Source organism: Notolabrus celidotus, chromosome 2 (genome assembly GCF_009762535.1).
Source record: "Notolabrus celidotus isolate fNotCel1 chromosome 2, fNotCel1.pri, whole genome shotgun sequence".
In the NCBI taxonomy this organism is placed as follows: Eukaryota; Metazoa; Chordata; class Actinopteri; order Labriformes; family Labridae; genus Notolabrus; species Notolabrus celidotus.
Window position 1 is genome coordinate 30,801,175 of NC_048273.1, and position 25,436 is coordinate 30,826,610.

Consider the following 25,436-nt stretch of genomic DNA (forward strand, 5'->3'; position numbering starts at 1 on the left):
CAGGGCTTAAGACATATACTGCAGCTAGTCAGCAGAAAGAGCTCTAAATATTTTGACTGCTTCAGTCAGTGAACTATTTGCTGAAATGTTACAAGTGAAAGAAGTGATTACTAATTCTTTAATCTGCAGTCACCAGAGGGAGGTAAGGGCCAGGTTCAGAATCTCAACCTCAGTCAGATACTTCTGTGAGACAACACAAATATCTCTTCATCTGGTTTGTGCTGAAAGTTCACAAAGATCACTTTACAATCAGGTACACTGACATTTTAATGTAGCTACATTCAATTTAAAAGGTCAAAACTTGGATTTTTATGCTTAAAAAATGTGTATTATTTAAAGGCTTTTAAGGGGAAATTAAAAGAGGTCATGACTTTTTTTCTAATCTCTGTAAATGTCTCATCATACTTTTCTTTTCTTTCATTTGTGACATATCTAAGAGAGTGGTGAGTTTTTAATAAATTAACTATTTTCTGTTATTACGCGAGGTTGTCTAAATTTCATCATGTGGTGTAAAATTGAATGTAAAGATGTTTGCTTTTGTCTGTTTTGCCTGAAAATTACAGTCAGTCCCCTCATGGCTAAAATGTATAACAACCATGGTGACATTAAGAAATATTGTTCAACTACAGTATATCTGTAATTCTAGGATATCTCATCATGTATCTATTCTTATGGGAACCACTCATGTCAATTTCAAGAGCATATGTATGTTTATTTCGTTTTGTTTATTCTCCACAGCACTCGCCTGTGGCATCCCAGCTCAAGGCCAAGTACTGAATAGCACACATGAGGCTTCATCATGAGGCGCCACAGCTAGCCAATAGCAACACACACCATCACCGCTGACCTTGTCTGAAAGGACGCAGCACACTCGGACGCTGCTTTAAAACTTTCCCATCCTCATCAAGTGCTCGAATTATCACTCGCACTAAAAGAAGCAGCCCCAGCTGGCTGCAACATTTTGGAGAGATCAAAAGGGAAATATTGCTTTCTGTGTCAGTGTGGCTTCTCAAGTCAGATACAAATATTTCTGAAGAAAAATCTGCTCTTCATTATGGACCTACCTTTTCAAAAGAGTTAAAAAAAACTATTTCAGAGTATACCTGTTTGTTTTTGTATTATTCAATCTTGGAAACTCAGATGGGTTTTTTTTCAACAGTGCCTCCTATCCTCAGGAGTGCATAAGAAATGTCTCTTTTCAGACATATTGCTCAAAGTGTGTTGGTTCTGTTAACATATATAATGTAAGACTCTAAAGCATATGATGACACTGATCTTTAAAGAAAAAATCTAAATCTAATCCCATTAAATGCCAAGCTTTAACTTATAGAGTTTGTTTGGTCCAACACAAAATCACAAAGGTTTTGATGAAATTCTTGATTTTAAGCAAACAACTTCATGCACAGGTTATAAAAAAATACAACCCCTGGCAATCAATCACACTCAGACTGTTTTTAGGTATTTGAAAGCTGTTTTTTTTTTTCCATTAGATTTCCTGCATGGACTCGTAAAACAGTAACGTGGGTGGGACAAGAGACAAGCAAAGCAGTGATACTAACTTCAGTCAAGGACTCACATTTTAGTGTTGTTTTTTAAAAAAAGTGGCTTTGGCTTGTTAACCACCTCTCAACAATAAATAACCTGTGAATGAAATGCTGTACTCTTCAGGAAAAAAACATCAAAATGTGAGTAAGGTAGATTCAAGAGCAGGGAAACATATTCACAGAGGTAAGTCTTTGCTGCAAAGCCCCGTGTTAAGGTGTAAAGGTGCAAAGTTAAAGAGAAGAATATAGTGTCTCATGAAGTGTGCATGTAAACTAAAAACTTAAAGCTGCTGCGAGGAGGGAAGGTGTGTGACAAGGTGATGAACAGCCATTTGTACATCTAGCATGTCAAAACTACATCATGGGTGCAAGTTATATATCAAAATTAAAAATGGATGACACTGTCAGGAAACACTGCTTACCCATATACAGGCAGTGGTGGACAAAGTACACGGCGTCATTACTTAAGTCCTCCTGGTCAAACATTACTCCAACACAAGTGAAAGTTGTTCTGTCAAATTATTACTTGAGTTAAAGTACTTGCTTTTAAAAATACTTAAATACTCAAAGTACTTTTTAAAAAATCTCAAAACTTTGTATTTTTTTGTATTTTAAACTAAGTTACTACAAGCACAGACGAGTTTTAATGTTCATGTGGAATCAAAGCAGTGTTAGCTACAGACCTCCACATGCTTTCTCAGGTTAGATGGTGATTTTTAGGCTGTGATGAAGTTTGTGTGAGTTAAACAGATCAGAGATTTACAACAATACCAATCATTCTTTATTTCAAAACCTCAAACGTGGGCTTCAATATGGCCGCGGTGCTTCAGGTAGAGAATCATCCTCATTCTCGGCCATAGCCATCATCACCAAGACTAAATGAACTGACTGATCTGAATAACGTTTGATCTGATCTACGCTCAACCGAGGTACGGCTACACCACTGAGACAAACCAAGCACAAGTACACCAACAGTTTTCGGTCTTTGGGATCTGATTCCAGAAAATAAAATTCATGAGCTGACTTCAAAGCAAAAGTAGTGAGTAGCTAGAGAATTGATAGAAATGTAGTGGAGTCAAAAGTATGATATGTGTCTTTCAAATGTTGTAGAGTAAACTGTACTTTTTTACTGTCCACCACTGCATACAGGACAAACTCAGCAAAGGGATGCTTTATCTCAGTCTCTCCACAGGGGGCGCCAAAAACAACACAACCCAAAGGTTCCTAACAGGAGCTCTACATGGTCCAAGTTTGTTGAATTCGTGACTCCTCCTCTACCACCATAAGGTCACTGTGTTATTGTTGGTTTTCTTAAAGTTACTTAAAGTGTGTTTTAATGATTTTTAAATCATAAAAATGTTTTTCTGGTATACAGTGTGAAATGATGTCTTCCACTATTAACTACTATCTCACTACAGCGAGAAGGAGCTACAAAGTTACATCCACTCACTCTGAAAGTGTATCCACTTGTCTGCCTCGCATTCCAGCTGATCTTGTAAAATAACTTATGTTTTAGGGTCTTTAAGGGGGAGCATTTTTATACATTTTCCCTAACCTGTCCTGACCATCTTCTGACAGCAGGAAATAAAAAAGAGCAGAGATGCTCCAACATGATACAGAACACTCAGACAAACTCTCACTGACACACCTTCAACAACTAAAACCACAGTTTTTCTCTTCAGTCCTCATTAATCTTTCAGCCGTCCACCTCTGGGTGCCGATGCCAGTGTTTGAAACCCACTTACGTACTGTATGAGGGTGACAGCCGTGGACTGCGAGGCCACTGGGTCTATCTGATAATTGACTGTCAAATAAAGGGCTGTTCCTCTTTGGAGTCCTCTCTGACACCCACATCAATCTGTCCTCACTTAGAGAAGGCCCTGCAGCCCCCCTCCTCCTCCCTCCAACCTACCATTCATCCATACACCACTTCATCCCTCGCACCCCTCCCTCTCTCCTCTACACCCAATTATCCGTCCATCTATCTATCTATCTATTGGCCCTGACCATTTATCCCTCAGCCTCTCCCCCTCCTTCTCTCTCTCCCATCAACACCACTTCTCTTGACGTGCTAACAGCTGTTTGACAGTAATGGCTCTAAAAGCAGAGCAGGGTGCCAGTCCATGTGTGTGTGTGTGAGTGTGTGAGTGTGTGTGTGTGAGAGATTGCCGAGAGGCCTTGAGGCTTGCACATGCTACCACCAACAACAACTGATGGTTCATAGAGACACCTGTTCACACACACACACACACACACGCACGCGTGCACACGCACGCGCACGCACACGCACACACACACACACACACACACACACACACACACACACATATATATATATATTCCAATCAATACAGGTCTATTCAAGTTCACAGCTGGCGAGTACTATTCCTCAGTAGAAATTATGAAAAATGTACTCTCATGTAAAAAGCAAGAAAACCTATTTATTGCACCATCAATTTGTTTTTGAATCATTGCTGTAATTGCACTCAGATGAAGGACTAGAGCTGAAAAACTGTAATGTATAAAGGCAGTGTGTGTGTGTGTGTGTGTGTGTGTGTGTGTGTGTGTGTGTGTGTGTGTGTGTGTGTGTGTGTGTGTGTGTGTGTGTGTGGTGTGTGTGTGTTTTTAGAGACAGTTTTTGGTCTGTTTTGTACACAGATGTCTGCAAGCAGCTGTTGAACCAACAATGTTACACACCGAGCCAACACTTAAATCAGAAACCCTTCATTAGTGGTGAGAAATGTAAAAGTTTCAGATTTCTCTTTGACGTAAATTGTGTTTACATCACTTTATGTATGCATGCGTGTGTGTGTTTGTGTGTGTGTGTATGTGTAGTCTCGTATGTGTGTGCATGTTCACCAGTCACCCGTCCCTCCCCTCCCCAGGCTGTGTATTGTGATGCTGTCAGCTTGCTGTTTGATGGATTGCAGACGATTACATGAGGCATCATCATCTGCACCATTAGTTATAGATCCACACACACACACACACACACACACACACACACACACACACACACACACACACACACACACACACACACGCACACACTGTGACTTCTGCTGCTGCTTACCCAGCACGCATCTTGGAGTCTGCACACACACACACACACACACACACACACATAATGATGTTTTTGTTTGACTTCTCTGACTTCATTCATCAGTCACTTTCTTTGTGTCCTTTGCTCCTTTCCTGCTCCTAATTCAAATCCTACATCCTAAGTTCCTCTTTTAGTAAATGCTCAACAAAGTCAAGATCATATTTCATTTCTACGCCGCTGTCACAAAGAATGCGCTGCAATATTTGAGATTCACAAAGAAGAAAAGGAAACAACAAAAACCAGGGTAAAAAGTGATATTAATTTTAAATAATTAGACATATAAAAGGCGAAACTGTGCCACAGAGAAGGGAGAGAAAAAATAGAATCCAACATAAATATGCTTTAATTGTAGTTTTTTTCCCCCCTCTCTTTCCCTTTCCATCCACTTCACAGCTCTCAGATTAAACGACTTCCCATTATGTGTAATCCACTACCCACATTGCTGTTTGAGTGTTGAGTGCAGAAACACTATTTCCTACAACTAGGTTTCAATAACCTCAAATAACAAAATTATGAAAGAAGGAGAAACTACGACACAATATCACATTGTGTGTATGTTTTTAACAGTGGTTAAATAAGGAATCCAACAGCTTCTCTTCCTCTGATCAGGGGAAAAACTCTTGAAGGCGATCATAGTTGAAGATAGCAAAACATCAGCAGCATGTGTTTCCTAAAATAACTGCTGCGTCCAACACTGACAGGACACAACGTTATGATCTGTAATAAAATATCTCTATTTTGAGATCACTTGTAAAAAAGGGTTTGTAAAACAAGTTCGATTTTCCTAGCCGTAAGAGGTTTCTTTTCTTGTTCATAACTGAGAATGTGTACATTTTTACCTGTTTTTGAGTATTTCTATACATTTATTTTTTAACATTACTGCGATCTCATTTTTTTGTACAAAAATAAAAAAAAGAGAAAAGTTCTTGGTTGTACATTTTATGTCAGGGGGTGATTATTAAAACAGCAGTCTGCAGGAGCCGCAACTTAGAGTTCATGCTGTCACAGTTATGACAAAATATCAATATCTTATTTCAATTGAAAAAATGTGGCGCCCTTAATAGACTTCCTCACCAGTTTGACTCACCGTGTCACAACTTTCTTACTCCTCACAGTAGCACCAATAACAGGAATAAGGGTGAACGGAAGTTTATTGGCGAAGAAGACAGCAGGATGTCTGAGAGTGGTGAAAAGAAGCTAGGAGATGCGCCAGCCACTCGCAAGAGGATGTATTAAACTGCAGAGAGTTTCAGTCCCCAGGACAATTCCTACCCAAGGCAGCAGACCCCGGCTGCAAAAATTGAAGCCAATGCGGGAGCGATAAAAACGGCAGTCCATCGAGTGTCCACTTGAGGCTGGCTCCGGAAGTACCAGAAACCACATACACACAAATTCAAAACAGCTGATCTTTACAGCAGAAATAAACATGTTTACAGCCTGGTTCAAAAATCGAGGATACCTCACTTCTCGATCGGCACACACTGTACGGGGGGTGGATTTTTTCATAACGCAGCAATTTCGAAGATATAAACATTACGAGTTTTCCATTATGAGAGGTACAGCTGACTTGACTGACAGGCAGGAACACTGTAGCTGTTGGCTAGGAGGCTCAAAGCCCGCCTCTTTACCACACACTCGCTTGACAGAAGTTATGTTGAGTTCAACATTTCCAATATGGCTCCCATCGACGATTGGCTTCAAAACAGGGCTTCAGAAACAGATGGGGATGTGATGATATACGAATACTACGTCCATTTACTATTCAGTCTATGTTCCTGCTCCATTTATTGACATTGAGTAAATAATGCATTTGGACATGCTACAGAGCATGTATTGTATATGAACGAGGTGAAATACATTGATTATCACAGTATAGCTGTATTGTTTTATTATCATCATCATTGGCCATATATAGCGTGCCGTATCCTATCGTGAGTCAACAAATCCCACCTCTAATGCTTATCGCCATTCATCCTAAAGTTTGTGGCTAACAGAGGGTAAATTAGTAGTAGCTTTTATTTAAAAATACATCATGCATTTCAAAAAGGTGTTGCCCATATAGCTCCACCTGAAAGAGGCAGCACGCTATAATGCAGTAAAGCTGTGAAGCTGTTTGCAGATTGCTAAATCCTGTTCAAGACAAAAGTTAAGATAAGTTCATGTTAATGTAAAACTGAAAATCCATGGCTCCATTCCCCTGCTTTGATACTTCCTGTAAGAAACGTGAGCTTTCTTGAGCAAAGTCACACAAGTCACGAAAACCACCCACTTTTTGAATCACTCCTCTTTTGTCTTCACCTTTAACACCAATTAAAGGAGACAGTCTGTAAAGGATTTCTTGGGTCCCTGGCGGGTCATACAGGTGTGGTTAAAAAGAATGTGACTGCGGTGTCAAGGTTATATCAAGAGCTTAAAAACTCATGTAATGAAACTTTAAATGAAGTACGGCATCCATGTGAATAATGTGATTGTTTTACAGAGAGTAATTCAAGACTCACTTAAAGATGGGTAATTACAGCTGCTGCATCTTGCTACGGAAGAGCCACTAGTGAGAGATAGAAGCAGTACATTTTAAATATAATATATTCTTTACCCCTCCCTCCACCATGCCCTCATATCATCGGCAGTGGCACGCCAGATAAATAACACTTCACAACAGAGAAAAGCCTTCTAGAGTCCTCATATAAATGTATTTTACTACTTATCAAACTACAACATGCACATAAACACCTACACTCTTACTACTGCATACATTCATTCATAATCCCCTTTCACAAATCTCTCTTCTTCCTCTCACAAACAAACCTTTTTTCTCTTCTTTTTATTTTTATTATTATTATAACCTTTATTTAAGCAGGAAATGCTTGTTGAGATTAAAAACCTATTTTCCAAGAGAGTCCTGGCCAAGATAGGCAGCAGCACAGAGTTACAATATTACATAGACATAAATACAAATAGCAGATGCATACAACAGCTATACAACAGGTACCTCTTCTTGTCTTTATCTTCTCTTTCTATTTTGTTTTCTCTTTTTTCATTCTCATTAATCTAATTAAGGAATATTTTTTTATATCTTCACAGTGTTGTCTTCACTCTGTTTTGTTTTGTTTGTTTTTGTTTTGTGATAGTCTTTTCTGGTCTAACCTGTTTGTGTAATGCTTACTTAGTCTATCCCTCGTTACTTTATTTGATTATTGTTTTCAAACACTACTTTTTATTTCCTTTTATGTTCTGTTTGATGTTTAACACTTTTATGTCTTTGCACTGCTGCATATAAAATAAAATAAATAAAAAAAATAAAAAATCTAAAAAATAAAGATATAAATAAATACATAAATACATGTAAAGCAGCCAATTAAAGTGTTATTAATGATGCTTTAATTTTGCCCTTTTACTGCCAAGGTAACTCTATTTCCGGTTTTGTTAAGTATGCTTTTAATTTGAAAGGGTACTGAGGACACGGGCTAAATTAAAGCTGGGGTTGGTAGTCAGATTTAGATACACTTTTTGTCATACTGGTTAAAATGATCTTTATGTCCCAATGGCAATCAATACATAATGTGTACCAACCAATCCCTGCCATCAGGAGCCAAATTATGAAACCAATCAAATCCTGTCCTGCCGTTCTGCCCGCCTCCTGCAAAGTGTACATTTCATGTTTGTTTGTGTTTTTAACTTTCACTATGATAATGTTTTGGTGTTTTCTTACCGCTGAGTGAGACATGAGTTGATGTAGTGCAAAACACAAACGATGTGCTGAGGACCGGTTTTGAATCAGTCACGATCATATGGTCACGAATCAGCGGCACTCGTGCATGTGAGCGGGGGCGTCGTTTTGGAGGAGCTCCAAGGGAAGGGGGGGAGAGGTTAGACGGAGTCCTGAGGAAATGCTACATTCAAATTCATGCTAGTTTTCCGAGACTAACAACCCAACTTTAAGTTATGGGAGCAAAACAACAACAACTAAAAGAACTGTCAACAATGAGAAATGTTTACATGTATTTTAAGAGATCATCCATCGGTTTTTACTAGAATTGATGGAAATCGTATGGATAACAAAACAAAAATATTTTCCCAGGCTCTCAGATATTGTCTATATGTGGTAAACTCCTGAACTGCAACATCTTCACCTGATGCTGCCTTATCTCTAAACCTCTATTCAGCTACAGACATAAGATAGGTAATGTTGTAAAACAAAACAAGTCAGAGGCCGGTAGCTTCATCCCTTAAAAATGGGTTTCAGTATCGTCCTTCATGTGTGTCATGAGGTATCGTTAATCCCTAAAGATTATGTTTTGTTTTGGCTGAAACAATTTCAGGTCAACAGAGAGACCTTTTTTTATATTAAAACAAAGGGAGATGCTTCACAATTTTTAAACCCTCCCTGATTTAAACAAGACCTAAATTAAAATGAGTCATTTATGACAAATCTCCGACAATCCCCATGAAATAAATCTTTCATCTCAGTCCCCTCGTTACTTTAACCCTGCCCTCTCCTCCTTATCAGCACCAAACAAACTCCTGAATTCTGACCAGCTCCTAAAGCGGGGAACACTTCCCCAGTGTCTAACCAGGAAGTTTAACAGCTTGAATGTCCCTTGTTCCTCTTCGTCCACTAATGCAGCTCTTAACACTGTCATCACCTCTCACTGTAACCCTCATTAGCTTATCAGGACAAGACAAAAGAGGAATATTAACACCACCTAGCCCGCTCAGGGGCCAAGCTGTGGTGTCACATCTAGATAGCAGGTATTACTGTGTGAGTCTCTCACACCTCACCCACTGATACAACTCTGTAAGCCTCTCATTGCCTTATCATCTTAAGACAATACCCCTCTGATTCCTTCCCTCTACCTGGGAGTCAGTGTATTTACCCAGATATTCACTGGTCATCCATTACCACGGAGACTCAAACACACGACCACCATCTTCACCTTAACCCCCTCTGTATCCTCATTACCTTATCTCTGGAAGACAAGGTAGAGCAGAGGTAGCTTTAGTTAGCTTAAGGTCTGACTGACTGACTTTACTAGCTTTTGGATTAGCCGTACGGCTAACGCAGCTCCCGCAGGCCAAGGTGAGGGCTGTCTTAATGCAGCAGCTTTGGGGCAGAAAGCTGCCTAATTTCAGCTTCTATCGCTGCTCGGAGGCTTCCTGAGAGCCACTGTGAGCGTCAGCTAAGACAAAGTAGCGCGAGGTTAATCCCAGAAGTGGAGAAGTCAGGAGGTATTAGTGGATATTTAAATGAAGGGGACCAGAACACACCTGTTTAAAGCCTCATTAAACATACATTATTTCCACAGTAGGTTTTCAAAGAGGAATAGACACAAAACTGAGCGTCAAAGTAAAGGTGCTGCACAGAGTTTGACAGAAATGAGGATGTCTTTGTGGGAACATGACAGCGGAGAAACAACCCTGTCAAGTCAAAAAGAGATTGCATCTCGATAGTTTATTTTTACCCCTGTATTGCAGGGCAGGTTGGTATCATAAAATACAAACCTGACAGCAGTTCCACTTTGAATACGAATCTATTCTATGTTTTGTATCTTGATTTTTTCAGCTTCTTTTGAGTTATTTCTTCTGCGCAGCCGCAACAACTGAGAGGTATTTATAAACACATATTAGCAGGCATGGTTTACCTGAATTCACACCACACAAATTTTCTGATTCAATTGCACTACAGTCAAAGCTTTTGCACTGTTTTTAACACACTGTATTTTATTACATTATTGGCTTATTTATTTTAACTTTCCACAAAATTGTATTTTGTTATACGAAATATTTCTCCGTTAGAAGCACAAAATGAGTGAAATTAGTGTGCAGCTAACATGACAATGCTTTGACATAATATCTTATAGTGTTATAATACCTCCTGGTGTGTATTTTTGTTGATTTGTAGATATTCCTACACTGTAAAAATGAAAACTTAAAATTGTTGGTCTGAAAATTATTTTTGCATTAAGTACAAAAAAACCAAAAATGTTTTAAATTTGGTTGCAAACTACATCAAAGTAGTTATCTCAACTACCTGTTTTAAGTTGTTCAAGTTGGTCTCAATTCATAAGTTAGGTTGGCGAAACTTGAAATTATGGGTTGAGGCTGGGCTAAATTAATTGAGTATGCTTCAGGTAAAGAACGGGGTCTCAAATTCAAATCTACAGGGGTCTTTAACACTTTAAATTTTCCACATGTGGCGCCATCTCTCCTGTGCTGTGTGGATTTTATCGGCCTAAAGGTGAGTGTTTTGCTTGAGTATTGTATTGAAACTCTAGCTTTACAGTTGGTCAATTGATGGTGAGTTGATTACTGGTTAATGTGACTTTAATTTGTTTTGTTAGTTAGTTTAATAAGGCATGGTCATTACCAATAGTTAGCTACCTTGAACATCAGCTAGCTACCCTGCAAGTGGGAAAACGGTGCAGTAACGTGCAGTAACAAAGGAACATTTTCTGAACAACAAATAATAAGTTGGCACAACTTTCACTTCTTTGTTTGAAAAATTCAAAACTTTATGTTACACTACATATGAATGATAAGTTATCTCAACAAAAATATATCAGATGGCTAAAATGTAAGATTTCTAGTTAGCCTCAAAACTAAACAATCTAGTGCAAACAGTCCCCTTGAAATCTTGAGTTTTTACAGCTTTTTCGTTTTAACAGTCTGGTAGAGAGGGTCAAGGCGCTGTCCCTCAACTCCCCTCAAGGAGAATGGCAGACCAATACTGAATGTTTTTTTAATTTGTTTGAAATATATACCATGTTTTAAAAGATTGGGGATAAATATTTTATAGCTAGTCTGTAAAATGAATGAGCTGCAATAAAATGTAAATAAAAAGAGTTATTTGTGTCTAAAGTTGCTCAGCCCTCAAGCGGCTCTCCTTTCAAGTTTGCTCCTCTTGAACACAAGACATAGGTGCAAGTAACTGCACAAAGAAGGCTTATCTAATAGCATCCATGAACAAACCCTGGTCCACATATAACATACTGTGTTCATAAAGCTAAGTGAAGACTTATGAATGCTTTTTATTTCACTGATGTTGGACAATGCTGTAATATCTGTTGTTGCAACAATATTGAATATGTATATTTGGGATTTGTTAAAACCCCCTCACAGAAAAATGCACCAGCTGCCACTGCTTATTGGTGGAGATCTGGGATTGTTTTTTGATTTTTTGGGGGGCGTTGTTAGGTGAACAAGATTTGTAATGATGAGAAACTATTAATGAGCCCAACCACTTGATTTTACAGGTTCAGTAAAGCAGCAACTTTAAGAAGCTAATCAGTGATGTGTAAAATGTGAGCACATTACACTTAATAAAAGGAACAATTGTTCCATATAGTTTTCATGGTTATTTGGATTGGTTTAGACAAGGCTTCTAATATAACTAATACAAATACACGTACCCCTCACCATGTCTTAAATCAGTAAATTAACTCATTGCAATCTGAATGTTTTCATCTCTGCAACAAAGCTGTGCTGTTTACACACACACACACACACACACACACACACACACACACACACACACACACACACACACACACACAAAGACCAACTCCTCTGTGTGTTGAGCAGGGAATCAGAGTTCATGGGTTAAGTACAGAAGCTGTCCAAATCACTAGGTCAGCTGGCAGACAGAGGAAATGATGGGCTTAATGACGGGCTGCTGCTGCTAATGACTGCCTGTGCACAGCTAGCATGGTGAAAAAGAAGCCTGACTGGCAGATGCATGCACACACACACATGCAGGTGCAGGCACACTCACAGATTACAGATGAAATCAACCCTCTGCCTCTCCTGTTCGATGAGCTGTAATTGGTGGTGAGACCCGAGCATCCTGTGCTGATCGGTGGAGGCCCCTTTCACTACTTTAACAGCCCATTAGCAGTTATTAGAGGGCCCTTAGGGAGCGGTACGGGTCAACACACACTGCTAACCTGGCAGAGATTAATAACCAGCAAGATTTAATAAAGAAGATGTTATTACGGTCGAATGCAAATAACACAAGACACTGCAGAGGGCCAAAGAACAATATGGTGCAGCTGGAATTTACAAGTCAAGATTTACTTTGATAATTCCAGTCATGTAAGACATTTCCATACTTGCTCAAATATTGTCACAGGAAGCTTCTTTAAACCTTGAAATGCTACTTAGAGAGGATATTTGCATTGTTTCTTCTGCTGGAACATTTAAGAAGAGATTAAAGGTGTTTTAACATCTGTGGCTTGTATGCAAAGTTCTGCGTAAGATGATAAAATAAAACATTGTTGTATTTTCCCTGTGGTCGTATTATATGGGTTGTATTATATTTACACTAGAATATTGCAAAGCAGGTCAAAGTACGCAGCATCGCAGGATCATCCGCACATACCAAGGCGTAGGAGTGTTGTGTTGACTTGGAGCAGCGAGGAGGTCAATGCCTTTTTAACATCTGGGCAAATGAGCATATTTATCAAATGTTGGCCCCTGCCCACAAATAATACAGTTGAGTCCTGTGTTGCTTTGACACGTTGCTCCTCTGCTTTTCTACTGATGTTCAACTGGATAGAGACGGTGAGAAACATTAGCCTATCACTATTTTTAACTAACATGTGTAATTGGAATCACCTTGAAGCTTTTTCACTGCATCTGTTAGAACTAGTCTATAACTACTAGTGCAATTAAGTGAAGCAGCTGAAACGACCACCTCTACCTAGTGCTGGGCGGTATTGAAAATTATGTTATCACAATAAATATTTCATATCAGTCGATATCGATAATTCTCATGATAAATATCAATTCATTATTTCATTTAAATGTAAAGTCAGATTTTGGCTCCTGAGTGAAAGTTGAAGAAACCAGACAGTCTGTTAGTTTGTATCTGGGATTAGTTTTCAGATGAACTTCTTGAATCCATCATTTCTGACGGTGCTAACAGGAAGCAGGTCTTTGTGTAAAATTAGATTTTTGAGGTTTAAGTTTGTAGATTCTTATTTTTCTCAGGTTGAGCTTATTTGCATAACTTTATTTAAATCTACAACAACAATATGTCAAATTGTGTACTGTGTATCAGTTTAGTAGAGTATTGTTTTGAGTTGTGCACTCTACTTTAAGATCACAAAGGGTTACAGGAAGAGTGATACTGTTTCCCACAGTGCAGTGAAAGCATCACAGTTATTCAGTGTTCAGTTGTCAAACGGTTGCGGTGGACATTAAACGTGTTCGCAGCAGAAGTTGTCTTTGTGCTCTTCCTTTACCCACATCCTGAAAGTATATTTAATGAAGTGTATTAAGTTAATAGTTAACACAGAGTCGATAGAGTGTCAGACTAACAGCTCTGCTTTGAGCTGGTAGGTTTTGAGTTTTCTTCCGTGTCACTTTCGCTCGTTTAAGCTGTGTTTACATTACGCTCCAAACGTCTTTAAGCCCAGCCTACCTCCCACCCTGCAACATGATTGGATGTTAAAGACAGACAGCTAAAGACCCAGCTCTTTAGGAAGCACAATGCATTTAGCTAGACTATTCTCCACTGTTGTCCCTAGTGGCAGATCGTGTCTTCCAGCTACAGTTGACTCTCACTGTCCTGCTCTACTCTGGGAATCTGTGTTCAGCTCTGGAGTGACCCAGCACTTGGTACTTTGGTCATTATTGTGGTGATGTTAATTGTTGATGATGATAATGGAAGGTCATAAATTGTTTGGTTGCTTCATTGTAGATGTTCCTTATTTTACAGGAGGAAAAAAAAAAAACAAAAAAAAAAACCTATTTACTTTTGTGCATTGCATTTACACTGCATGGCAGTACCTGCATCCAAATGGACTTGGAGCACTTTGTTACCCGTACTGAACTTGTTTCCTCTTGTCTAGATCTTTGCTTGTGTTGTTCTTGTTCTCGTATGTACGTCGCTTTGGATAAAAGCGGCTGCTAAATGACAGTGTAACATTGTAACATTGTTCAATGCAGTATTCTTCTTGTGTCTAATGTTGAGTGGCAACTAGTGGTTAAGGCTCATTAGTGTCCCCTTTTCCGGTGGTTTGGAGGTGTAATTACAGATTTATTTATATCAAATTTTATTGAATATTCTCATATTTATACTGAGAAAAATTACATCACGATAATTACCGTTATTGAATTATCGCCCAGCACTACCTCTACCTCTTCTAGATGATTCTGGTTGCTTCCAGTCAAAACTCTGGAGCGGTTTGATTTCAACGCAATCAACCCAGCAACAGGAACAAACAGCTGTTTGACTCATCACACTAGTGAAGTCATTACTATAGATACAGTAATATGGCTACTAGGTCATTTCAATGATGGCTAATAGTTGGCATAAAAATAGAGATCAGCTAATGTTACTCATCGTCTCCATCCAATCGAACATCAGCAGAAGAGTGGAGGAACAACTTGTTGTAACTTCACAGGACTCAACTTCTGTATTTTTGTGATTTGTGTCCAACATTGACATTGGCCTCCTCGCTGCTCAAAGTCAACCAGCTACTCATTTTGTTGGTCAATCAACTTGTTAAGCGTCCAGTGCGATAAGTATGCATGGCAATTGTTTAACTACATCCCGGGAAAAGGAGATTGGGGCATTATGATGTGAGGACAGCCCTGATGTGGTGTGTGCTTTGGCCTGCTTTACAATATTGCAGTTCAGACATAAAATGACCCAAAGGAAAAAAGCAAGAATATATTATTTTATCATCTGAATCAAAACAAAGCAAATAACTCATAGGGGGAAAAGCACCCGAACTTATACACAATGTATTTCTAATCTGTAAGGGAAACAGTAAGCTGATGAAATATGAATATACGTGCTCTGATACAGCACCGGTATAAAAACAAGCAAGTTGTTTGCTCTCCATACAGACCAAAAGATGTTGTTGTTTTTTGTTTTTATGAACTTATGATTAGGGTTACCTTTTTAAATGAAACATCCAACATTCTTTGAAGACAGTCTAATGTTTTGTACAAGACATCAGTTCATGGAAATTGTTTTAAGATAGAAGTATAGTTTTGGTGTCCTGGCTTGTACAGGAGAGGCAAAAATAAGTCTACTCCCTTTTTGGTCATTGTTTTTGTTGTTTTCTTTTTGTTGTTGTGAATTTTATTGTGTGAAACAAATCGGTGACAACATGTAAAATTGTTATCTTTTTTTGTGAGATGACTACTCACACAAACTGTAGACTTTTGTTAATTTTAAATTAATGACCAAAATAAAAATATTCATTCATTAATTCAAACTAAACTCCAAGTAGGTTTAAAACTTAACTTAATGTTATAAGATACAATAAAAAATATGGACAGTACATCAGACTAATGTTTCATTTAAAGATGTATTATTGAGTTGGGTATTGGGTATTTTACAGGCGAATTTGGAAAAACTGGATTTTATAGGTTACCTCCAAAAGAGCAGATTTTATTTTTTCTCACTGGTAATATTGTTTTGTACTTTAAGTATTTAATTTCTGACTGGTTATTGATGTTTTTGATGGCAGTGGCAGGTCTGTCCATAAGAGGTCATTGTGTATCCACTATTATTGTTTCTTTTTCACAATTGCTGGGAAATTTAAGTTATCAGAGAAGTGTGGACACCACAATGGATGAACAAAATCTGATCCATGGTCTATGACCTTCCCTTCTTTGGAGTCTTATTCCAGGATGGCTGATGTTGTGTTTTTTCTGGACTCAAAACAAACAAAACTGGAGGGACTTTTGTTTTTACTTTTACTAATGTTGCTATGCTGTTGTATCTACCTGTCCATTCTAAATAAAGATACAATTAAAAAAAAGATGTGTTATTGTTCTGCAAAGAACACAACAGTATTTTGATAGTCGTACTAATTCAATGAGTAACTTGGATGTTAGAGCAGTGTGTTTGCAACCCTTTATTTATACTATTATAGTGCAAAATTATAATAAACACTTATTTCAAAACTTGTAAATCAAGTTTACGTTTCTTAATTAAATCAGGACATGTTAAGATCTCTTTCTGAAAGTTAATCAAGGATTAATGTCATCTCTAACATCTCTAACTTGAAAAATGTTTTGCAAGATCTTGAGGTGAAATATATGAAGTAAAATAGGCTTACACCAACATGATATGTGACTGTAATTTAAGAAATAGGATAGTCGAATGCCGGTGTAACCCTATCTTCCCCCTCTGCTCACACACCTGTGCTGGGGATCGAGGGGTTGAGCTGTTTGTTGCTAACAATTAAAGCAGCGATGCATGCCGTGTGACTAAGTGAGTGTAACCCTCCAGACAGACTGAGGCTCTGCCTGTTAGTGAGTGGCAACACTGAGATAGCTTATTCCTCATTCTGTTCCAATTGAATATTAACTAGAGTATTTGTTCCAGTGCAAATTCTGACATTTCAATATGCCAGCAGAGAAATTAGCTCATTTGAATGAGGTTTGCTTATGTATTGTTCTCTGAAGAAAGACACTGGGGAGGGAAAGTGTGAAACTTTACTGATAGTGAGATCAACTTTCACAAGATTCAGCCTTCAACACCACATAGACAGAAATGTTAGTGAATCATACAATATGTATATTACATATTCAGAACTTTGATTATAAACCAATAAGTTAATGTGACCTGTCCAATATAGATTGCTGAAATTTAACAGATTACTCGTTTAAAACCCATCGTGAAAGTTTATCCACATTCACTTTAGGTCGTGATTTAACAAGTTTTACCTAAAGTTGTTAAATGGCAGCTTCCAGTAGAATCACTTTTGCTATGGATGTTTGTTATACAGTCCCTAACACTCTGTTTTCAATGACCTGCTCATAAATCTACTTTATTATATAACAGATAGGCGTATATGTGAATAGGCGGGCTGTCCAGTATCATTATTTCATTCACACTGATGAAATTTTTGGCTAAAGAATTACTGAATCCATTTCAAGTCACTGAATCGTTTCAGATCGGATCGTTCTAAATGAATCAATATCGTCCTTTAATCATATCGGCAACCACAAATCATGATACGAATCAAATCCTTGTTAAAAAGAACCGTTACACCCCTCGGTGGCAACATTTTGATTCATCACTCACAGTGAGTCAGTGAGTCATCACGAGCTGTTGGTTCCCTGGATTTGAATGCACCATGGGATTGCTAACAAATAATTAGCATACCTAATATGGATAGTTTAATGCAAACAGCGGTGAAATAAATGCTCAGATGTGTATCCTATGGCTGTCATGGACTTGTCATCAAAAGTAGGATTTCAAAAGTAATAAGGTAAACAAGAGTAGTTTTCCCATTTCCCTTAATGCTGTTTTTTTCCCAAAATTGCATCAGTTCATCCTCCTAACAACATCAGCTCACAGACTGAAGTTTCTATTCGACACCTGTTAGAATACACTGCAAATTGTAATTGTAGCACTAATTGTAGACCCCACACGAGTAAAAAGTTGCACTGTAGTTGCATTCTGTCTTCATTATATGTGCATACACCTCAAAAGGACTAAAAAGTAAAATTTTATGCACTTAAATATACACTACCAGTCAAAAGTTTGGACACACCTTCTCCTTCAAGGGTTTGTATTTATTTTAATTATTTGAAACACTGTAGATTAATACTGAAGACATCAAACCTATGAAAGAACATATATGGAATTATTTAATGAACAAAAAAGTGTTAAACAAACCAGAATAGGTTTTATATTTTAGATTCTGTAAAGTAGCCCCCTTTTTCCTTCATGACAGCTTTGCACACTCTTGGTATTCTCTCAGTCTGCTTCATGAAGTGGTCTCCTGGAATGGTTTCCAATTAACATGAGCCTTGTCAAGAGTTAATTTGTAGAATGAATTGCCTTCTTAATGTGTTTGAGACCATCAGTTGTGTTGTTCAAAGGTTGACACACAATGGATAGCCCTATTTGACTACTGTTGTAATCCAGATTATGGCAAAACCAGATTATTCCATAGTTTTGTTGTCTTCAATGTTGAAAATAATTCAAATAAATCAAACCCATTGAAGAGAAGGTGTGTCCAAACTTTTGACTGGTCGTGCATATATTCCCAAACAGTCAAACCTGTGCTGCACCGTTAGCAGACATGCGTAACAACTTCTAACCATTAAAGAAATGCTCAAATACTAATGACATTTAAGGATTACTGCAGTTTTCACAGTATCACATTGTTGCAACACAATTAATATAAAACTTCATCTATCATCATTAGTTGTTAAAATTTGGCGAAAAAAAAGATAACCACCTGAAGATGCAGCTCAAGAGAAACTCAGTTATTCTCCTGTTGTGCTTACACAACTGATTCAACAAAGTAAGTAATAAAATAAGTGATTTTCTTGTGCTGTAGAAGAACTTTATAAGTTGAATGCTACAACGTGCGCAAAGTATCAAAACGAATCAATAAACTGTTGATGTAATTGTCAAGCCTGATGTTAAAACTCTTTAATTTCAGCTTCTCAAATATTAGAAATAACTGCATATATTTGTCAGTGTGATAGTTATTAAAACGTCTTGGGAATGCTCGTTGGCCCAAAGACGTAAATTAAAGGTGTCACTTTGTGCTCAGGGAAATTGTAATAAATACCATTTTGAAATACTACTCAATTAATTGATAGATTATGAAAATAACCAGCACTTTTACGGGTTATATATAATACTTGTTAGTTGCAGACTTGGAGAAATCTATTAACACAAACTTCTATATGTATCCATTTGTAAAGACAAGGAACTTTATGGCTAAAGCAAGAATTAAATTCATCCATTCCAGATAAAGATGAGACGAGGCAGGAAGGTTACTCAATTCAGACACCTGAGATGGCTCATGAGATGTACAATAACTAAGTAGGAGAGAGAGATGGTGTCTGTCTGCACAGCGAAACAACTTCGTCAAGGGTTGAAATAGAAACGGAGATAGCGAGAAAGTGATAGAGGCAAAGAAGAGAGAAACACACTTGAATGTCTTTCGTGTAAATATCAGGACTCACCAGTAAACGAATCATAGGAAGAGACTTCAGGTAACAGCCTGTCGCAGAGAACAACCTGTAGGCCAGACAGAGGACGTTTAAGTGCACTTTAATGACATGTTATGCCGATTAATCATCCTGTTGTTAAGAGGGGCTGCCACTCATTTACAGCAAAACCAGAATGAATAAACTCGACTGTGAATTAAAGCTTTCATGCAGATTACAGATTATTGTTTTCACTGCAGCACAGGTAAATAGTCACTCCATCATTTTCTCGTTTTTCTGAGTCAACAAGTTAAGGTTAAGTTCAGTTTGCACAAAAAGAAAATCACCGTTATTCCAACTGATCTGACCTTTAATAATCCACCCCAGCAGTCTGCCCAGGTGTCACTCAGGTAATAATCCAGCAGATCCACGCAGGTAAAGTGTCCCACAGCGGTGAGGTGCCCCACTCCAAGACATCCTGGCAGAGGAAGGAAAACAGTCTGAAATATTTTCCTGCCCCTCGTTATCCGTCACCACAATGATCCCTGCAGGGTGTTTCATCCCTCCATCCTTCAATCGCTCCCCTCAGGAGGTGTCGCCCCTCTGAATGTGGGGGGGCTGAGCCGGACGCACCTGCAGCAGGACAACAGGTAAGAGAGGATCAGCAGCCTTCAGTGCCGGTGAATCTACTTCTTTCATCCTTCGTCTCTCCTCTGCATCGACAACTCTGTCTGTTCCTCGGCGTGTCTCTGCCAAGAGTAGCCGGGCACAGTCGTCCTGTTTTGCCGCTCTTTGCCAAACACACAAACACTCACACATACACGCACATACACAGAGGAGAGTGTTGTTTTTTTCTTTTTTTTTTTCAGCAGCCGAGCTAACCCTGAGCCGGGGCCCGGTCTGCCTTTGAGATGCTCTCTAGCCCACAAACACAAGACGGCTTTCATTATCTTGCCCGTCGCAGCGCAAGGCCTAGCTTCTAAAAGCTACTGATTTCTTTCTTCCCTTAGCCCCCTGCACAAAGGGAGGGCATTTTGTAAATTACTTGCTCGTTTCAGACCAACAAAAGGTACTTTCATTGAACCCTCCTTCCCTCCCACACCCCCCCACAACTGCTCTCTCTCTATCCTCCCGCCATTTGATTTTGCTCAAATTTGATTACAAGGCTTGAGAAAGGAGGGGAAGAAAAGAGAAGAGGAAATAAGAAAGCCCCACAGATGGCGTGTTCATTCAGTGCTGTGAATGGCTTATATGGGCTGCCTTTATACATGTGGCAATCCAAAGACGCTTCAGCCGCTCCGCTAAAAAAGAACTTGACAAAATTATTGGTTTGGCGGCTTTCTTACACGACTGACACGGGGAGCTCTGAGACAGAAAAGCCTGCCTTCTCTTTTCTCTTTCTTCTTTCTTTGGCTCGCCTTGTCTGCACACCTCACGCTCACTCTCCTTCCCTGTGTGTGTGTTGTGCATCTTCATCAAAACAAACTAAATGAGATGCTTGATTGCAAGAGAGAAAGTGTAGCATGCTTTGTGTGTGTGTTCTCATATTAATAACCACCTGTCCTGGCCCAACACGAGGCCACATTCCTTGACAACAAACTTTTATATTCAGCAGAGAGGACAGGATGGAAATTATAACAAAACACAATCTGACCACTGGACTTTCAAACATCCACACACGCACACACACACACACACACACACACACACACACATCCAGTTCCAATCAAACAGCTCAGACTGAACTTGAAAACATTAGGCAGCACAAAGCATAGAGCGTTCTGTTCTTTCACAGGCTATAATCCTGTTTCCACAATGGACCACTCACTCTGCACTTGTTTTCCTCAGGAGGATAATTATAGGCCTGTAGTTACACACTTACAAAGACACACACAATCAGCTCCAGAGCTCTCTCACACACACACACACACACACACACACACACACACACACACACACACACCCACACACACACACACACACACACACACACACACACACACACACACACACACACACACACACACACACACACACACTTTCAGCTGAGGAGCAGCCATACGAGAGTGAACTATGACTTGTTATGCCATTATCATATCACACACTGCAGCGTGTAGGACGGAGTAATGGTCCAGGACCTGGCATGGCCTCTCTGACTCAGTTAGACTAATGGACAGGGGGAGGGGGCGGTTATTTCCTGGATCCACTGAGTCCAGGTCCAGGCCATGTCAGTGGGATAAAACAGTAACCATCGCGAGGGTCAAAACAACTAGACATCCTTTTGAAAGAAATTCATTTGTCAATTCTCGACTCATACCTCAGCCATCACTTTGTTTTTCTCATTCTTCTGATATAAAGACAAACTGATTCACTCTCTGAGGGGACCTGGACTGTATGACTCAGAATCCGCTTGAGGCTGGCTGCAGAAACCCCGGAAACCACATACTCCCCAATTAAAAAAAGACGATATTTGCAGCATTAATAAACATGTTTACAGCCTGGTTCATAAAACGTCTTGGCTCTACGTAGTTAACTTCTCTATCGGCAAACACCGTATGGGGGGGGGTTCTAATGCGACAGTTCAGAAGATATTAAGATTATGATATTTGCCCAAATAAGGACATGACTGACTTGACTACCAGTCGGGAACACATAGCTGTTGGCTCGGAGGCTCAAACCCCGCCTCTTTACCTCACACTATGCCTGGTTGAGTTCCGCATTTCCAATATGGCTGCCGCTGACGATTGGCTTCAAAACAGCTCTCAGGAGCATATGGGTGACGTCACGGATACTACATCCATTATTCATACAGTCTAGTAATACAGTATTCCTGCCAGACAGTGGCTACAGAGCGTCTTAAAGCAAACAGAAGAAGAAGAATGCTAACTTCATTAAATAGCAAAAGAAAAAGAAAAGATTTGCGAAGATCACAGCTATTTTCTCTGTTTCTGAATCTCACACTACTACAAACATATTTCCAGAGACTGAGCATGGATGTAAAATGTAAACATACACACCACGCTGTGTCACAGAAACATCGGCGGAAAGATCAAGAAAGACGCTGATAGTGCCCGCTACTAGCAGCACCTCGTCATGCTGCTGGTTAACGTGACTGCCACACAAATAGGATGTTAATGGGGCATGTGTGTGTGTGTGTGTGTGTGTGTGTGGTGGGGGGGATTATTCGAATAAACGTTGAAAAGATGCCAATGATTGTCGAATAGTGTTTTGACTTGAAATGCCCATCTCATTTTAATCAGCAACCATTTGTTCAATTTGATCTTATATTCATTTAAACTCAGCAGCAAGACTTTTAACCAAAACCAAGAAGACCCCTGTTTTAATGACATAATGACATCACACTGGCTGCCCAGTGCTTTTAGAATAGATTTTAAGGTTTTACTTTTAAAGCACTTCACGGCCTGGCCCCTGAATATATATATATATGATTTGCTGTCACCCTACCAGCCAGGGCGCAGCCTCAGATTCTCAGGCAGGAACCTCCTTAAAGTTCCTGTTGCAAACTTAAAATCTAAGGGTGACCTGCCTGAGGATCTCAGGGGACCTGCATCAGTATCTTCTTTTAAATCACAGCTGAAAACATATTTTTATCAAAAGGACTTCTTGTAATATTGTTTTATCAACGGTGCACCACCTGACGTTTTACAGTTGTGCTACCTGACAACACAGAAAATATGCTGCATAATTTAATTTCTAGTTAACAATACAGAATAGAGTTTTAGTGAACAGTGTTATTAACGCTAATCAATACCGTGTACAGCTATCACGGCCCAACATGAAAGATGCTGTCAAATTAAAAGCAATGCAGAAGTGTAAAGAGTTCTTTAACCAAACTGCATGAGAAGAGAAAACATACACATCTCTGATTGTGAGCTCCGCCTGAATGAACACTTTTCAGAATTAAAATTTTTATAGTAACTGAAAGGTTTAAGTCGAACTTCAAATGTTGCTCCGCTAGAAGTTGTAGTAAAGTAACTAAACTCACTGGACTCACCATCAAGATCACTATTCTTTTTCAATATTCATTAGATTTTTATTTGCTGTTAGCGTTTTTATTTTATTATTTTTATTTTACTTTTGTGTTTTTAAAAATATATATATATTTTAAAAGTGTTTAATGTGTTTTATTATGATTTTATTCTATTCTATTTTATTGTGTGTTTTTAACCCATTTACTCACTGTGCAGCACTTTGTTAAACTTGATCGTTTTTTTAAATGTGCTATATAAATAAAGTGGATTGGAAATGCCTTGATCAATCTTTTAAAAGGATGCCATGAGCAGCCATATACTTCCACAATGTATATAAAATGTGAACTTCTGTGTCGTCAAATAGTAAAACAGAATGCACCTGAACTCCTCTCAGAGTAAAACAGCTGATAGAAGTGAAGTGAATATTGTTTTAATACAAACAATATCCTGATCTGCACACACCAACCCAACCCCTCACTCAGGCGTCCAGAGGGCAGAGATATAAAGCTGTAAAACGCTGACAGGACAGAAGAGCACTCTCTCAGCTTCCATATCTCCCCCTTTAGAGATATTAGTACCAGCAGCCATCATCACCAACCGACCCACATTACATTTCCCTCCAACCTGCCTGACGCTGGGCTCGCCACAGCACAGAGATGCTTTAAATAAGGACAATTTGATTCAGCTATTACTGATGAGGGCAGAGATTCCCTCAGTGGTCAGAGAGCAGGAATAATCAGCCGTCAGGTCTCCATCTGCAAACCTGAAGTAATTATTGTCTCAAGATAAAAACGGAAGCAGAGGTGATTTTTTTTTTAAAGGAGAAAATAAACTAGATAGAAATGACCTTAATATTATTTCTCTGTCTGGGGATTTCCAATAAGAGTATTCCATCGGAGGGTTTGATAAAAGGATTATGTGGCGAGCTTTATGCAGTGGACTCAAATCTGGATATGGAATGGAGAGCGTTTGATTGAATAATTCTTGTTTCCTTTCTGCAAAGCTAGCAGTCCTCTTGGCAAAAGTAAAAAATCAGCATTATGCCAGATTTATACATGTGTGCTCTGTCTGTAAATGCCAGTCTGCTGTTCTGTGTGTTCCACTAGCAGCACACCAGTCTCTCTGCAGGTCTGTATGTCAGAGTAGAAAGATGAATACGGTCCTGCTCAACAGAATAAACACATTTATTTAGTGTTTTGGTTGCCAACCATATCTTAAAGAGCTTTCTTATGTCATATCACATTAGACAGTGATCACAAATACAAATAAATGGTAATTACTTCTTTGGAAGAAAAGAAACATCAAATCAGACATGTTAGAGAAAATAAAATTAAGATCCAAGCTGTAGTGGCAACTTTTAGCAAAAACCTTCTTGGCCACTTCTGAAGGATGTGATATTTCTGATTTGTGCGTTCTAAAACAGTTTTATTGAAAAATGAAATGGATGCCGTATAAAATGAAACAGACTGAGAATTTATTAAAAATATCAACAAACAAAAAAATCACTTCTCTATTCGCTATTAACTTCTATTTTCTCAAAATCAACTAAAAAACTATAAAAACAAAACAAAGCTACGACTAGAAATTATGTTGCTCCTTGTCCTGCTCAGATAAAAAGCACACATTGCAGCACGTGCTCAGTTGCACATAATTCAAACACAGGCAAAGTCATGATCCTATAGCATGTTTTGAAACCTAAAACAGAAGACACCTGACAAGTTACTGATATGAAACCAAGCGGCAACCTCCAGTCTAAAAATATGAGTCCATGGGGAAGTGCTAAAAAAAGTAAAGTCGAACTTTACAGCAGAAATAAAAATGTTAACAGCCTGGTACTAAAGACGAGTATAGTCTGGATAGTTCATGTCTCGATCGGGGTGAATT

General features: G+C 38.8%; 1 long non-coding RNA gene across 7 annotated transcripts in view; it reads right to left on the reverse strand.

Annotated features, from left to right (window-relative positions):
- Positions 1 to 22,675, reverse strand: part of LOC117826399 — a 205,409-nt gene extending 182,734 nt beyond the window's left edge. For 4 of the 7 annotated variants that reach the window (XR_004634036.1, XR_004634037.1, XR_004634031.1 and 1 more), the window contains exons 1-2: positions 19,929 to 20,371; positions 19,597 to 19,651 (exon numbers count right to left, since the gene is read on the reverse strand). This is a non-coding gene — a long non-coding RNA (uncharacterized LOC117826399). Of the gene's footprint in view, positions 1 to 19,596; positions 19,652 to 19,928; positions 20,372 to 22,577 lie in introns of those variants that run through there. The other 3 variants (XR_004634035.1, XR_004634032.1, XR_004634034.1) reach the window with 3 other exon arrangements.
- Between the last annotated feature and the right edge of the window lie 2,761 nt (positions 22,676 to 25,436).